The sequence below is a fragment of the Pan paniscus genome, chromosome 10, assembly GCF_029289425.2.
Source record: "Pan paniscus chromosome 10, NHGRI_mPanPan1-v2.0_pri, whole genome shotgun sequence".
Classification (NCBI taxonomy): domain Eukaryota; kingdom Metazoa; phylum Chordata; class Mammalia; order Primates; family Hominidae; genus Pan; species Pan paniscus.
Genome location: NC_073259.2, coordinates 136,897,576 through 136,914,580, shown reverse-complemented (window position 1 = coordinate 136,914,580; position 17,005 = coordinate 136,897,576). Strand labels below are relative to the sequence as shown.

Here is a 17,005-nt window from a genome sequence, read left to right as displayed (position 1 = left end):
CATTTTCAAGAGAAAGCATGGTGGGCATACTGACTTTAGAAGTGGCTCTGTGACAAAAATCAACACGACTTCCCTCCTTTTTTCCTTTAGAGCATTAACAGGAAAGGCACTCTGTTTCTTTGTTTCTATCAGAGTTTCTAGTTTTTGTACCATCATTTCTCCCCATGGTACAGCAAACTATGAATGCTGTGTGTGTGTGTGTGTGTGTGTGTGTGTGTGTGTGTGTGTGTATGTGAGAGAGAGAGAGAGAGACAGAGAGACAGAGACAGGGACAAGAGACAGAGGGGTAAGAAGAGAGGGAGAGAGAGAGAGAGAGGGAGAGAGAGATACAGGAGACAGACAATGACAGAGAGACAGAGAGGGGGAAAGAGAGGGAGGGTGAGAGATGGAGAGAGAGATAGAGATAGAGAGAGAGAAGAGGAAAAAGAGAGGGAGGAAAGAGAAATCCGCATTTGAATAAAGCAGGTGCATGTGGAATTGTGGTTTCTTTGCCCTAGTTATGTTTCCTTTTCCTGACTTTTATTAATAGCACTTGAAAGTGACCAACTGCAAAAAAAAAAAAAAAAAAATTCTGTTATTCTGGAAGTATCTAGTTCCTGCGAGGGTTGTTTAATGAACATGACGAAGTCAACCAAGCAGAATAAGTGATTTCTTCCCTTTGAGCTTTTGGCAAGAAGTCGGGGTTTCAATTCCCACTGCTGTTCTGATGACAGTGCAGACCCAGTTCTTAACTTTGCAGCACAAAGCCGCTCATCCCAAAGATGGTCGTGCCTGCAAAGGAGACAGTGAGCTTAACAGTGCATGGCACGGCCGTAAGGATCAGAGGTTTACTCAAGGGATGATGGGCTGCATTTGAACAGCTTTCAGTAGCAACCTGTTGTGGGCAGAGAGTCATATTTATTCTTTTAACATTTTAACTTATTTTTATTAAATAATAAGATATGTTTAAGAAATTCAGATAAGCAAAAAACAATTGTAAAAATCACACGGTTGGGTGCAGTGGCTGATGCCTGTATTCCCAGCAATTTGGGAGGCTGAGGTGGGCGGATCACCTGAGGTTAGGAGTTTAAGACCAGCCTGAACAACATGGGGAAACCCCATGTCTACTAAAAATACAAAATTACCTGGATGTGGTGGTGCATGCCTGTAATCCCAGCTACTTGGGAAGCTGAGGCAGGAGAATCATTTGAACCCAGGAGGCGGAGGCTGCAGTGAGCCGAGATCATGCCATTGCACTGCACTCTAGCCTGGGCGACAAGAGCAAACCTCCATTAAAAAAAAAAAAACTCACAAAATTTCGTTTCCCTGAGATAACTACTATGAATATTTTGGCATCAAGTTTTTCCTGACTTGACATACAATCACCGTAATAGTCCACTTTACTGGGTGTGCACCAGGAGCCTCACATTTTTCTAAGCACTGTTCAGTGTCCTTCAATGAATCCTCCCGAATCCTAAACTGTGGGGACTGTTCTCACCATTTCACAGTCGAAGAGCTGGAGACACAGGAGGGTGCGATGCCTCCCAGAGGTAATACAAGCAGTGGAAACGCTACAGTGCTTCTTCAGCGGTGCTGTATGGACACAGTAGGTAATACAGGCAGTGGAAACGCTACGGTGTTTCCTTGGCTCTGCTGTACAGACACAGCAGGTAATACAGGCAGTGGAAACGCTACAGTGCTTCTTCAGCGGTGCTGTATGGACACAGCAGGTAATACAGGCAGTGGAAACGCTACGGTGTTTCCTTGGCTCTGCTGTATGGACACAGCAGGTAATACAGGCAGTGGAAATGCTACGGTGTTTCCTTGGCTCTGCTGTATGGACACAGTATTCTTGTCAGCTCTTGTTCTGTTTTGTTTGTGTTTTTCATTTTTGCTACAAGAAATAGAAACACCCTGTACATTTTGGTATTATGCTCTTTATTACTTAATAATTGTGGTAGGCAAAATTCTAACAGAGCCCGCTACAGTTCCCAACAATGGTGTACACACACACCTCCTCCCGAATCCATCACACGTCAGTCCAGGGGCTGGCAGGGAGAGAACTTGCAGATGAGACTTGAATCCCCAAATGGGTTGACCTTAAAATAGGAAGGTTATGCAGGATGAGCCTCACTTAATAATTGTCTCCTTGAAAGGACTGAGCATTTCCTCAGGTCAGAAAGATTCAAAGGGTGACTTGATGTCAGGGAGATTCTCTACTGCTCCTCCAAAGATGAAGAGGACAGCGTGATGAGGGAGGCAGGCCAACTCCAGGAACTGAGAGCGGCCCCCAGCCGTCAGGCAGCAAGGAAATGGCCCTTCAACCCATCTCCTCGAGGAACTACCTTCTGCCACAACCACATGAGCACGAAAGAGAGCCCTGACCTCCCGATGAGATCTCAGCCTGGCCAACACTTTGATTGCAGCTTTGTGAGACCCTGGACAGAGAGGCCAGCCACACCAACGCCTAGATTTCCAGCCTCCTGAAGCCTGTGAACTCATCAGTGGGCGTTGCTTTAAGCTGCTAAAGTAGTGGTTATTTGCTACGCAGCAATAGAAAATGAATACAATAATATGTCTTGAACACTTTTCCAACTCATAATCCTACCTCTGCAGTATCATTTGAACAACGACGTAGCATTCCAGTATATGCATACACTAGAACTGATTTGATCTCTGCCTTGTTGTTGTACGTCTTTGCCATTTCCAATCATTTTGTGATTTTTATGCAACACTGTAATGAACATTTTATTGGTAAGTCTGGGCACACATTCTTTAATTTCTAGAAGTGGAATTGCACATTCAAAGTGTAAGCCAGTAAGTTTTTGATACAAGTGACTAATTGCCCTCCAGAAGAGCTGCGCCGATTTACTTTCCGTTGGTGATTTATGAGCATACTTATTTCCCAGAACATAGCCAACACGGGCTATTTTTCAGGTCAAGTGACAAACCATGTCTCCTCTTTTTGCATTTTAAAATTATTGGTGTAATTTGCCTTTTTTTTTTTTTCATGAAAGGCATCTGTATTTTTTTCTGTGAGTGTGTATGCTTGTATTGGTTCAAACTGTTTTTAAAATTTTTAAATTTTTTATTTTTAACTTGTATGGTACATAGTAGGTATACATATTTAAGGGGCACGTGAAATATTTTGATACAGGCAAGCAATGTGTAGTAATTACATGAGGGTAAATGGGGTCTCCATCACCTTAGGCATTTATCATTTCTTTGTGTTATTAACAATCCAATTACACTCTTTTAATTATTTTAAAATGTAAAATAAATTGTTGTTTATTGCTGTGCTATCAAATACTAGATTTGTTCATGAGTTATTTTCTTTTCTTTTCATTTCTTTTCTTTTTTGAGACGGAGTCTCACTCTGTCTCCCAGACTGGAGTATAGTGGCTCGATCTCGGCTCACTGCAACTTCTGCCTCCTGGGTTTAAGTGATTCTCCTGCCACAGCCTCCTGAGTAGCCGGGATTGCAGGCCCCTGCCACCATGCCCAGATAATTTTTCTATTTTTAGTAGAGACGGGGTTTCACCATGTTGGCCAGGCTGGTCTCAAACTCCTGACCTCAGGTGACCCACCTGCCTCGGCCTCCCACAGTGCTGGGATTACAGGTGTGAGCCATCGTGCCCAGCCAGATTCCTTTATTATCATACACTGAGATTTTTCTTTTTTGCTTTTATTTTTCCTTATTTTATTTTTTTTTGAGACTGAGTCTCGCTCTGTCACCCAGGCTAGAGTGCAGTGGCATGATCTCGGCTCACTGCCAGCTCCACTTCTTGAGTTCAAGCCATTCTCCTGCCTCAGCCTCTCCAGTAGCTGGGACTACAGGTGCCCGCCACCACGCCCAGCTAATTTTTTTTTGTATTTTTAGTAGAGACGGGGGTTTCACCGTGTTAGCCGGGATAGTCTCATCTCCTGACCTCGTGATCCACCCGCCTCGGCCTCCCAAAGTGCTGGGATTACAGGCGTGAGCCACCGCACCCGGCCTATTTCTTTATTTTTTAATTAATTATTATTTTTCTTGTGAGATGGAGTCTCACTCTATTTCCCAGACTGGAGTACAGTGGCACAATCTTGGCTCACTACTACCTCTATCTCCCAGGCTCAAGCAATTCTCCTGCCTCAGCCTCCTAAGTAGCTGGGACTACAGATGCCTGCCACCCTGCTGTGCAATCAAATACTAGATCATATTCATTCTATCTAACTATATTTTTGTACCCATTAACCATCTCCATTCCTTCCTTTCCCCCTACTACCCTTCCCAGCCTTTGGTAACCATCTTTCTACTGTCTATCTCCATGAGTTCAATTGTTTTAATTTTTAGCCCCCACGAATGAGTGAGAACATGCAAAGTTTATCTTTCTGTGTCTGTCTTATTTCACTTAATATAATGTCCTCCAGTTCTATCCATGTTGTTGCAAATGACAAGATATCATTCTTTTTATGGCTGAACAGTACTCCAGTGTGTATATGTACCACATTATCTTTATACATTCATTTGTTGATGGACACTTAGGTTGATTCCAAATCTTGGCTATTGTGAGCAGTGCTGCAATAGATATGGGAGTGCAAATATCTCTTCGATATACTGATTGTCTTTCATTTGGCTATATATCTAGCAGTGGGATTGCTGGATTATATGATAGCTCTATTTTTAGTTTTTGGAGGAACCTCCAAACTGTTCTCCACACTGGCTGTACTAATCTACATTCCCACCAATGACGTACAAGGGTTTCTTTTCCTCCACATTCTCACCAGCATTTGTTATTGCCTGACTTTTGGATAAAAGAAATTTTTTTTTTTTCAAGAAGGAGTCTCACTCTGTCACCCAGGCTGGAATACAGTGGCATGATCTCAGCTCACTGCAACCTCCACCTCCCAGGTTCAAGCGATTCTCCTGCCTCAGCCTCCTGAGTAGCTGGGACTACAGGTGTGCTCCACCACACCCAGCTAATTTTTTTTTTTTTTTTTTTAGTAGAGACGGAGTTTCACCTTATTGGCTGCCGAGACCAGCTTGGTTGGGGAGACCCTAACCCAGCGGCACTAGAGGAATTAAAGACACACACACAGACATGTAGAGGTGTAAGTGGGAAATCAGGAGTCTCACAGGCTTCAGAGCTGAGAGCCTCGAACAGAGATTTACCCTTGTATTTATTAACAGCAAGCCAGTCATTAGCATTGTTTCTATAGATATTAAATTCACTAAAAGTATCCCTTATGGGAAACGAAGGGATGGGCCAAATTAAAGGAATAGGTTAGGCTAGTTGACTGCAGCAGGAGCACGTTCTTAAGGCACAGATCGCTCATGCTATTGTTTGTGGCTTAAGAATGCCTTTAAGCGGTTTTCTGCCCTGGGCGGGCCAGGTGTTCCTTGCCTTCACTCCCATAAACCCACAACCTTCCAGCGTGGGCGTTAGGGCCATTGTGAACATGTTACAGTGCTGCAGAGATTTTGTTTATGGCCAGTTTTGGGGCCAGTTTATGGCCAGATTTTGGGGGGCTTCTTCCCAACAACTGGCCAGGCTGCTCTCGAACTCCTGACCTCGTGATCTACCCACCTCGGCCTCCCAAAGTGCTGTGATTACAGGTGTGAGCCACTGCGCTGGCCAAGATGAAAGCCATTTTAACTAGGGTGAGATGATATCTCATTGTAGTTTTGTTTTGTTTGAGACAGGGTCTCACTGTGTTGCCCAGGCTGGAGTGCAGTGGCACGATCTCAACTCACTACAACCTCTGTCTCCTAGGTTCAATCAATCCTCCCACCTCAGCCACCCGAGTAGCTAAAATTACAGGCGCCTGCCACCATGGCCAGCTAATTTTTGTATTTTTAGTAGAGACGGGGTTTTGCCATGTTGGCCAGGCTGGTCTCAAACTCCTGACCTCAAGTGATCTGGCTGCATCCGCCTCCCAAAGTGCCAGGATTACAGGCATGAGCTACCACACCTGGCCTCATTGTAGTTTTGATTTGCAGTTCTCTGATGATCGATGATGTTGGGCACCTTTTTGTAACCTGTTCACCATTTGTGTGTCTTCTCTTGAGAAGTGTCTATTCAGATCTTTTGCCCATTTTAAAAATGAGATTATTAGAATTTTTCCTATTGAGTCATTTGCGTTGTTTATATATTCTGGTTATTAATCTCTTGTCAGATGGGTGGTTTGTAAATATTTTCTCCCATTCTGTGGGTTGTCTCTTCACTTTGTCGATTGTTTCCTTTTCTGGGAAGAAGGCTTTTAATTTGATGTCATCCCATGTGTCTATTTTTGCTTTGGTTGCCTTTGCCTGTGGTGGAGTTTTACTCACGAAATCGTTGCCCTGACCAATGTCCTGGAGCGTCCCCCCACTTTTGGTATTTGTTCTGTTTTGTTTTTGAGACAGAGTCTCCGTCCCCTAGATTGGAGTGCAGTGGTGTGATCTTGGTTCACTGCAGTCTCTGCCTCCAGGGTTCAAGAGATTCTCCTGCCTAAACCTCCAGAGTAGCTGGGATTACAGGCACCCGCCACCATGGCCAGCTAATTTTTGTATTATTAGTAGAGACGGGGTTTCACCATGTTGGCCAGGCTGGTCTCGAACTTCTGACCTCAAGTGATTCGCCCGCCTCAGCCTCCCAAAGTGCTGGGATTATAGGCATGAGCCACCACACCTGGCCTCTCCTGTCTTTTCTTTTCTTTTTTTTTGAGATGGAGTTTCGCTCTTGTTGCCCAGGCTGGAGTGCAATGGTGTGATCTCGGTTCACCGCAACCTCTGCCTCCCGGGTTCAAGCGATTCTCTTGCCTCAGCCTCCAAAGCAGCTGGGATTACAGGCATGCGCCACCACGCCCGGCTAATTTTGTATTTTTAGTAGAGACGAGGTTACTCCATGTTGGTCAGGCTGGTCTTGAACTCCTGAACTTAGGTGATGTGCTGCCTCAGCCTCCCAATGTGCTGGGATTACAGGCGTAAGCCACCGCGCCTGGCCCTCCCCAGTGTTTTCGTGTCGTAGCTTCAGAGTTTTAGGTCTTAGATTTAAGTCTTTAATCCATTTTGATTCGATTTTTGTACAAAGCTGGTTGGGACTTTTTCTATTGCAATTGACAGAATGTCACATTTGCTTAACCAAAACGAGAATTTATGGACTCACAATTAAAATGTCTAATTTTAAAGAAAAAGCTACTTTTAGCTATGATCAGAACCAAGATCTATAAACAGTCCTTTTTTCTTTTTTTTTTTTTCCTTTTGCTCTGTTGTCCAGGTTGGAGCACACTGGCACCATCTCAGCTCACTGCAACCTTTACCTCCCAGGTTGAAGAGATTCTCCTGCTTCAGCCTCTCAAGTGGTTGAGACTACAGGCAGACCCCACAATTAGCCTGGCTAATTTTTGTATTTTAGTAGACACGGGGTTTCACCATGTTGGCTAGGTTGGTCTTGAATTCCTGACCTCAGGTGATCCACCTGCCTCAGCCTCCAAAATTCTGGGATTTAAACTGTCTTTTAAAAACAAGTGTCTCTCTCATCTCTATCTCCTTCTGGGATGCTTAGTTCTCTGGTTTCACAAGATGGCCTCTGGCAACTCCAAGCTTATATTTCCATGATCTCAAACTCAACAGAAAAGAGAATCACTTCTTCCTGCTCATTCAAGAGTAAATTCTGGGATTAGCTTTGACCAACTAGGATCACATGTCCATCTGTGAATCAATACTTTATTTTTGTTTATTCATTTATTTTTTGAGACAGAATCTCACTCTGTTGCCCAGGCTGGAGTGCGGTGGCATGAACTCGGCTCACTGCAACCTCCACCTCCAGCGTTCAAGCGATTCTCCTGCCTCAGTCTCAGGTAGCTGGGATTACAGGCGCGTGCCACCGTGGCCGGCTAATTTTTATATTTTTAGTAGAGACGGGGTTTTACCATGTTGGCCATGCTGGTCTCGAACTCCCGACCTCAGGTGATCTTCCTGCCTCGGCCTCCGAAAGTGCTGGGATTACAAGCGTGAGCCACCGTGCCCAGCCTGAACCAAGTACTTTAGCTCAATAGATGGGATACTGCTGATTGGATAGGCGTAGGTCAACTGCCCACTCTTGGACTGGAGGGTCAAGCCACCAGACCTAAATCACAGCCGCCAGACCTAAACCACAGTGAGCATTGATTAGTTAAGGAAAATCAAGGTGCAGTCACCAGAAGGGAGAATGGATGCCGAATAGGACCCAACAATAGCTATCCTCTAAAGAGCCTGGCCACTCACTGTGCCAATTTTATGTGTTGGGTGTTTATCCTTTGATAATATTCTTTATTTATTTATTTATTTTGAGAAGGAGTCTTGCTCTGTCACCCAGGCTGGAGTGCAGTGGCACAATCTCAGCTCACGGCAAGCTCCACCTCCCGGGTTCACGCCATTCTCCTGCCTCAGCCTCCCGAGTTGTTGGGACTACAGGCACCCGCCACCATGCCCGGCTAATTTTTTGTATTTTTAGTAGAGGCGGGGTTTCACCATGTTAGTCAGGATGGTCTCGATCTCCTGACCTCATGATCCGCCCGCCTCAGCCTCCCAAAGGTGTGAGCCACCGCGCCCGGCCCATAATATTTTTTATAACTCTTTATAAAATAAGAACATTAACTTTTGGGAGGCTGAGGCAGGAGAATCACTTGAACCCGGGAGGTAGAGGTTGCAGCGAGCCGAGATTGTGCCACTGCACTCCAGCCTGGGTGGCAGAGCAAGACTCCATCTCAAAAATAAAATTAAATAAATAAAATAAAATAAAGGCATATTATAGAAAGATTGTCATTCTGTACATACTTATAATAGGATAAATAGGACTCAGGAATATGGAGATATAAAAAGTTCTGCTGAAAACAGAGTTTATAGAATGGGTGGCAAGACTCTGTCTCAAAAAAAAAAAAGAACATTGTCTTATGTACTTCAATTTTTTTCTTAGTTTGTGTGCTCTCAACAGCAATTATTATTTTTTATACACATAAGTTTTAAATCTTCATGTCGTCAAACTAATTTTTTACTGCATGCCTTCTGCCTTTAGTGTTAGGCTTAGGAAGGCATTTTCTCTCGATTATCTATTTGCCAATATTTTCTCCTAGTGCTTTTATAGTTTTGGTTTCTTAATTTTAATATTTAATCCATCTGAAATTTATGTTGGTACAAAATATGAAGACTGTTTTCCCCTATGTTTCAACACTCATTCCAACATAATTTGTTTAACAATCCATCCTTTCCCCATGAATTGATGAATTACTGATTCTTTTTTTTGAGATGGAATCTCGCTCTGTCGCCCAGGCTGGAGTGCAGTGGCACAATTTTGGCTCACTGCAAGTTCGGCCTCCCGGGTTCATGCCATTCTCCTGCCTCAGCCTCCCCAGTAGCTGGGACTACAGGCGCCCACCACCACACCCGGCTAATTTTTAGTATTTTTAGTAGATACGGGGTTTCACCGTGTTAGCCAGGATGGCCTCGATCTCCTGGCCTCGTGATCTGCCCGTCTCGGCCTCCCAAAGTGCTGGGATTACAGGCGTGAGCCACAGTGCCCGGCCCCACCTTTTTTTTTTTTTTTGGAGATGGAGTCTTGCTCTGTTGCCCAGGCTAGAGTGCAGTGGCGTGATCTTGGCTCACTGCAACCTCTGCCTCCCGAGTTCAAATGATTCTCTCACCTCAGCCTCCTGAATAGTAGCTGGGATTACAGGCTTGCGTTACCATGCCAGGCTAATTTTTGTATTTTTAGCAGAGATGGAGTCTTGCTCTGTTGCCCAGGCTAGAGTGCAGTGGCGTGATCTTGGCTCACTGCAACCTCTGCCTCCCGAGTTCAAATGATTCTCTCACCTCAGCCTCCTGAATAGTAGCTGGGATTACAGGCTTGCGTTACCATGCCAGGCTAATTTTTGTATTTTTAGCAGAGGTTGGGTTTCACCATGTTGGCCAAGCTGGTCTCAAATTCCTGACCTCAGGTGATCTGCCTGCCTCGGCCTCCCAAAGTGTTGGGATTACAGGCATGAGCCACTGCACCCGACCAGATCCCTTTATTATCATACACTGAGATTTTTCTTTTTTGCTTTTATTATTATTATTTATTTATTTATTTATTTGAGATGGAGTCTTGCTCTCTTGCCCAGGCTGTAGTGCAGTGGCACAATCTCAGCTCACTGCAACCTCCACAGGTTCAAGCATTTCTCCGGCCTCAGCCTACTCAGTAGCTGGGATTACAAGCACCTGCCACCATGCCCGGCTGAGTTTTGTATTTTTCGTAGAGGCAGGCTTTCACCACTTTGGTCAGGCTGGTCTGGAACTCCTGACCTCAAGTGATCTGCCCAGCTTGGCCTTCCAAAGTGCTGGGATTATAGGCATGAGCCACCGTACCAGGCAGCCTTTCATTATTATTATTATTATTATTATTTTTGAGACTGAGTTGCACTCTTGTTGCCCAGACTGGGGTGCAATAGTGCAATCACGGCTTACTGCAACCTTGGCCTCCCGGGTTCAAGAGATTCTCCTGCCTCAGCCTCCAGAGTAGCTGGGATTACAGGCACCCGCCACCACACCTGGCTAATTTTTTATATTTTTAGTAGAGACAGGGTTTCACCACGTTGTCCAGGCTGGTCGTGAACTCCTGACCTCAGGTGATCTACTGGCCTTGGCCTCCCAAAGTGCTGGGATTACAGACGTGAGCCACCACACCTGGCCTCATTATTTTTAATTGACATAATAATTGTTCATAATTATGGGGCATAAGGTAGGATTTTGAAACATGTACTTCTATGAGATCAACTTTTTTAGCTTCTATATATGAGTGAGAGCACATGGTATGTATCTCTCTGTGCCTGGCTGATTTCACTTCATACAATCAGTTATTTTGTATTAGTGCTTCTGTTCTTGTTCTTTGTATTCATCTTCCTTGATCTTTCCTGTAAGGCCTAATCTAGAAAACAAATACACTTATAATTACCAACAAACTATTATATGATTACAGTTTAGGCTAAGGTTGCTTACAAGGAATTGTGAAAGTGGTGGTTAAAATAGGATCTTAGGTGTGGTCACACCATCTTGCGCTTCTTGCAATAGAAGGAAGCAGAAGTTCATTTTCTTTCACTTACTCTCTCTCTCTCTCTTCACCTCCCTGCTTCTATTGGCGAAGCCCAACTTTCGCACATGTCTTGGGGGTTTTTTAAACACAGGTGGAAAAGTACGCAAGAAACAGATGTTGCTACTCGCAAGGGTCAAATAAAATGAGTGCCTGAAACAAGTCAAATCAAAACCAGCTTCCTGACCGTACACTCTCACATCCTCTGTTAAAATAAACGCAAGTCATTTTGGGAGCTGAATTAGTTCATACTAAAAGTAGATTAGTGTGGCTTTGGTTTAGGATCAAGGATTTAACACCTGATTCTATTCCATTGGTTGCCTGTGTTTTTATTGATTTCACTTTTTATACCTTCTGCTTCTATCAAGAGTATTTGTAGCCAGAAAGAGTGGTTGCAACAGTGACTCCTTGAAGTAAACAGAATTTATGGCAACTCTCTGTACTCAAGGAGATTCAAAAGATGTATGGCATGGCCTGTGGCTGTACTATGGCTAATGACTTATGCTATGGCCTGATGCACAAAGATGAGGGGGCGCCTATCCGAGTCCCTCCCTAGGGATCTGGGAAATTGGAGAAGCTGAAGCACTGGCCGTGAGTGCTGAGGCTGAGCTGAGCTGAGGCTGAGCTGTCATGACTCAGGGGGCAGGTGTTCAACAGTTGTTTGTTGAGTGAATTAGTGATGTACAGATGGCACAGAAAGGCTATGACGGCTGCTTCTAACCCGAAGTTTTGAGGAAGCTGAAACTGTCAGTAAGGAGAGGCAACTGTCTGGCGGTGAGGAGTGAGCAACTCAACAGAGATGTGAAACTACGGCAGAAATGTCATGAAACAGCCAGAGGAGTCAGGCAGTCCCCTGAATGTCCTGTCTGTGACGGTTTCTCAGTTCACTGCCTTAAATCACACCCACTCGAGCTCTGCACTGGGTGAGGCTCAGGAGACAAAGTGGCACCAGAGAAGGGAGAACCCTGTGTTTCCAAGTCTAGTCCACACCACAGGCACCTTTGCAAAGAGTGTCCTTGCCCCTTTTCTAGAGGGCCCTTGAGGTGAAGAGCCAATAGACAAAAATGTTATTTTGGAAGACACAGTTACCTATCCGTTAGATGCCTACTGTATGGGTTAGGTCATTTATTAATTTTAGCTGCAAAGGAGAGACTCATAGGATCACTTTTTGGGGCAGAAGTATATTGCGAGCATATCCAATAAAGTGGTAGGAATCACCTTACATCAATTCTTTAGCTATACCATCACTGGGGGCTCAGTACAGGGGCTGCAAACCCAATCATTACAGAAGCCCAGCAGAAAACTCATGGGTCAGGCATGAGAAAAAAATCAGGCTGGCCTCTCTTGTTCCTTAATTTTTTTATTTTTTATTTTTTGAGACGGAGTCTCACCCTGTCGCCCATGCTGAATGCAGTGGTGCGATCTCGGCTCACTGCAACCTCTGCCTCCTGGGTTCAAGCAATTCTCCTGCCCTAGCCTCCCAGTTCTTTTATTTTTTCCGTTTTTGATAGAATTATGATAGGTGGCTTGGGGCCACAAGTAATACAAATAACAGAAAACCCAACACAGTGGCTTAAACAATGTTAAGACTTATTATCTCACTTCTCCCTGAGTCTCCTGTGCCATCCCCCAAGTCAGTCTCATCCTAAGCTGGTTCATCTCATGGTTGTCAATAGCCATCAGGCGCTATTAGAGCTGCAGGTTTCCTAACTCACATCCAGTTTGGGAGCATGTGCCTCGCCCACAGTTAGCCAATAAGTGGCCTTGCCTCTAGTCTGACTGGGTCAACTTACCTCATTTGTCCACTGCTGGGTCAGTAACCGCAGGCACCAGGGAAATTTCGTGTCCTGAAAGGTTAGAGTCTGCGTTCCTGAACTGGCCACCATGAAGAGGCATGAGACTAGTACTGGTGTGGGCTAGTTCTATCTGGGAACAAGGATGAAGTCAGGTTCTCCTGAGCTACATGGGAAGCTGGTGGGGACGGGTGGGTTGAGGAAGACAAATATGTGAAGAGAATCAGGATTGTTTGGAAAAAGAAAGAGTATGGATGTTGGCTAATTAGTCAATCATATCCATTACATTTTAGTATGGAATGGTGTTGCTGGCCGCGCGTGGTGGCTCTAGCCTGTAATCCCAGCACTTTGGGAAGCCAAGGCAGGCAGATCACCTGACTTCAGGAGTTCAACACCAGCCTGGCCAACATGGTAAAACCCCATCTCTATAAAAAATATAAAAATTAGCTGGGTATGATGGCAGATGCCTGTAATCCCAGCTACTCGGGGGGCTGAGGCGGGAGAAGCACTTGAACCTGGGAAGTGGAGGTAATGGTGAGCCGAGATGGCACTATCGCACTTTAGCCTGGGCAACAGAGCAAGACTCCATCTCAAAAAAAAAAAAAAAAAAAAAGAATGGGGTTGCTGATAGAAGTTACTGCAATGATGGTGTGAAATAGACTATGCTGTCCAATATGGTAGCCACTAGTCACAAACCACTTGCAATATGGCTAGTGTAAGTGAGCAACAGAATTTTTCATTTTATTTAATTTTAACTAGTTTCAATAGCCACACATAGCCAGTGGCTCCTGCGCTGGACTATGCAGATATGGAGAATTTTCTCTATGATAACAAAAATAAGACAATAGTGAGTGGGGAGGGTTTAGGAAAGCTAGAAAGTGTCTGCCATCTAAAAACAGTGGCTGCTGCTGAGTGTCAGCAGATTGTGGCTACAGGGGGAAGCAAATGTGTTTCCATTACCTGTTGCTACATAATAAACTGCCCCAGAATTTAGTGGCTTAAAAGAACAACCATGTTATTTGTTTACAATTCTGCTATCTGGGCTGAGGCTCAGCTGTGTGGTTCTTCTGCTGGTCTTCACGTGGCTGCATTCAGTAGGCAGGTCATCTGGAATGCTGAGAATCCCCTCTCCACATAGTGGCAGACTCCTCCTCAACATATGATGGAAGGCAGGTGGACGTCTAATATGATGGCTCCGGACACCCCAGTCATGAAAGTGGAAGGTGTCAGACTTTAAGCCTGTGCCCAGACCAGGCCCAGAGACACTTTTGATGTATTCTCTTGGTCAAAACAGGTCACAGGACAGGCCCTGTGGCGTGATCTCTGAGGAATACATAAAGGCTTGAATACTATGGGGCATGGTTCAAAGTGATGGGATCATACTAATGTAACAGGTAATCATAAGTCCAGCATTGCCAGAGCTCACATTTATTTTCCCCAAATAGCAAGGCATCCAAATTTATATGTGAAACCTTTCAAATTGTAACTATTAGTTCACTTTCTTTTGGTACCAGCTTTATGGAGACATATTCGCATACCATATAATTCACTAATATAAACTGTAGAATTCAGTGGTTTTTTAGTACATTCACAGAGATGTGCACCAATCTTCCCCTCCTCTCCCCCAGTACCAGGAAACTGTACTAATCTGCATTGTCTGTATGGATTTGCCTATTGCCTATTCTGGCCATTGCATATAAATGTGATCTTGCCAGATGTGGTCTTGGCTCACTTTTTTGTTTTTTTAAACTTAGCTTTAGTTTCTCAAATGAGGCAATGCAATCGGATTAGTTTACTATCATTCAAAAATGGCAGAGTGTATTGAGCACTGTTTGGACACTGGGTTATCACATGATTCAAATCATTTGCTTTGCTTTCATTCCATGTTTAATGTTAATTTTACTCTAGACTTTGCCTGAGCGTCAAACCTATCAGTCTTAGAACAAATACTCAAAGATTCTGTCTCCTCTACCAACTGCAAAGTGGAAGCAGCACTGGACTCATAATTAGATATAAGCCTTTCATTGAAGTCTGAGTTCTATTGCTTTCTATTTTTTTATTTTGAGACAGTTTCGCTCTATCACCCAGGCTGGAGTGCAGTGGCGTGATCTCGGCTCACTGCAACTCCACCTCCCAGGCTCAAGCGATTCTCCTGCCTGAGCCTCTTGAGTAGCTGGGATTACAGGTGCGCAACACTACCGCCTGGCTAATTTTTGTAATTTTAGTAGAGATGGGGTTTCACCATGTTGGCCCGGCTGGTCTTTAACTCCTGACTTCAAGTGATCTGCCTGCCTTGGCCTCCCAAAGTGCTGAGATTACAGGCATGAGCCACTGTGCCACTGCACTCCAGCCTGGGTTACAAGAGCGAAACTCCATCTCAAAAAGAAAAAAAAAAATTGGCACATATGTGTGTGTGTGTGTCTATATGTACATGTTCAAGGACATATATTACTATCCAATAATAAGTTAAAATACTAATATATGCCCTTGAACATGTATAGACACACATATATATACACATGTATACATGCACACATATACACACACTTATATACACACATATATACATATATACACACAGATATACATATGTGTATACACACACATATATGAGAACATAAGGTGACTTGCATCATTTACATTCAACAAATGGTCAGTCATTCACTCATTCAGTTCAATCTATACCTATTTATCATTGGCAAGTGCTGTGCCAACCTCTAGAACTACAATCGTGGTTAAAACAAAGATCCCGGCCATCCCAGCTTTGAAGACAGGCATTCAATAGCTGCACAAAATAAGTATAAATTATAACCGGTGCTGTGGGAAAAAAGTATAGGGAGTTCCAAGGCCATAAAAACGGGGAGCTAACCTAGTGTGGCAGGGTTAGGAAAGTGATATTTGAGCTGACAGCTGGAAATGACAAGCATCAACAGACAGGTGGCAAAGGTCCAATTCGGGCATTCAATTATTCTCTCATTAGACATTCATTAAATATATATTGCCTGCTGTGTGGCAGCACTGTGCTGACCATCAGTCTATCTGTCGGACATTTTAAAAAGTTTTTTAAAAAGAGAATGCATGCAACTTCAAGACTTACTGGCAGGATTACTTCTCCAGATGACCTACTGGCAAGCCAACTTCCCAGCTACTGGCTCCACCCTCATCTTAGCTGGAGGGAATGATGAAGGAAGACGAGGTGGTCTTACACTAATTGAATCATTGCAGCAGCTGTGGATCCCGATTCCTTTCTTTTTTTTTTTGAGACAGGGTCTCACTATGTCACCCAGGCTGGAGTGCAGTGATGCCCTCACTGCTGAATGCAGCCTCTACCTCCCGGGCTCAAGCAATCCTCTTGCCTCAGCCTCCCAAAGTGCTGAGATTATAGGCGTGAGCCATCATCCCAGGCCGGGGTCTCAATTTCTTTTTTTTTTTTTTTGTCTTTTTTTTTTTTTTTTTTGAGACGAAGTCTCACTCTGTCACCAGGCCGGAGTGCAGTGGCACAATCTCGGCTCACTGCAACCTCTGCCTCCCTGGTCCAAGCGATTCTCCTGCCTCAGCCTCCTGAGTAGCTGGGACTACAGGCGCCTGCCACCACGCCCAGCTAATTTTTGTATTTTTAGTAGAGACGGGGTTTCACCATGTTGGCCAGGATGGTATCGATCTCTTGACCTCGTGATCCGTCCGCCTCAGCCTCCCAAAGTGCTGGGATTGTAGACGTGAGCCACCATCCCAGGCCGGGGTCTCAATTTCTGAAGCCATGCTGAGGGCCATTTTTGGGCGGCACTCTTTCACTCCACTATGTGCCAGGCGCTTCCCAGAGGCAGGGGGCATAGTGAGGAACAAAACACAAGAGAATCCTGCCATCAGGAAGCTTACACCTGTTAACACATGCAGGTTGGGGAGATAAACGAATAAATTAAAAAATGTAACAGGTAATAAGGAGAAAAGAGTAACATGATGGAATGGGATACACGGGCCTTGGACGGGCTGGTGAAAAAAAGGTTTCTCTGAAGTCAACACTTGGTGGAAGGTTGAAGGATAAGAAGCCAGCCATGCAACCATAGATGGTGTAGGGGCAGTCTCTGGGAAAGCCTGAAACAGGCTGGAGCTTGCCTTGTTCTAAGCCCGTGAGTCTCAATGGGGGCGTATTTGCCCCCAGGGGTCCTT

The 17,005-nt window shown here is 44.6% G+C and overlaps 1 protein-coding gene across 1 annotated transcript in view; it reads right to left on the bottom strand.

Moving 5' to 3' along the window:
- Positions 1-16,692, bottom strand: part of GLT1D1 (glycosyltransferase 1 domain containing 1) — a 247,177-nt gene extending 230,485 nt beyond the window's left edge. Inside the window, exon 1 of the mRNA XM_034934842.3 lies at positions 15,936-16,692. The gene's annotated coding sequence lies outside the window, so the exon portion shown is untranslated. The remainder of the gene's footprint in view (positions 1-15,935) is intronic.
- Positions 16,693-17,005: the final 313 nt, after the last annotated feature.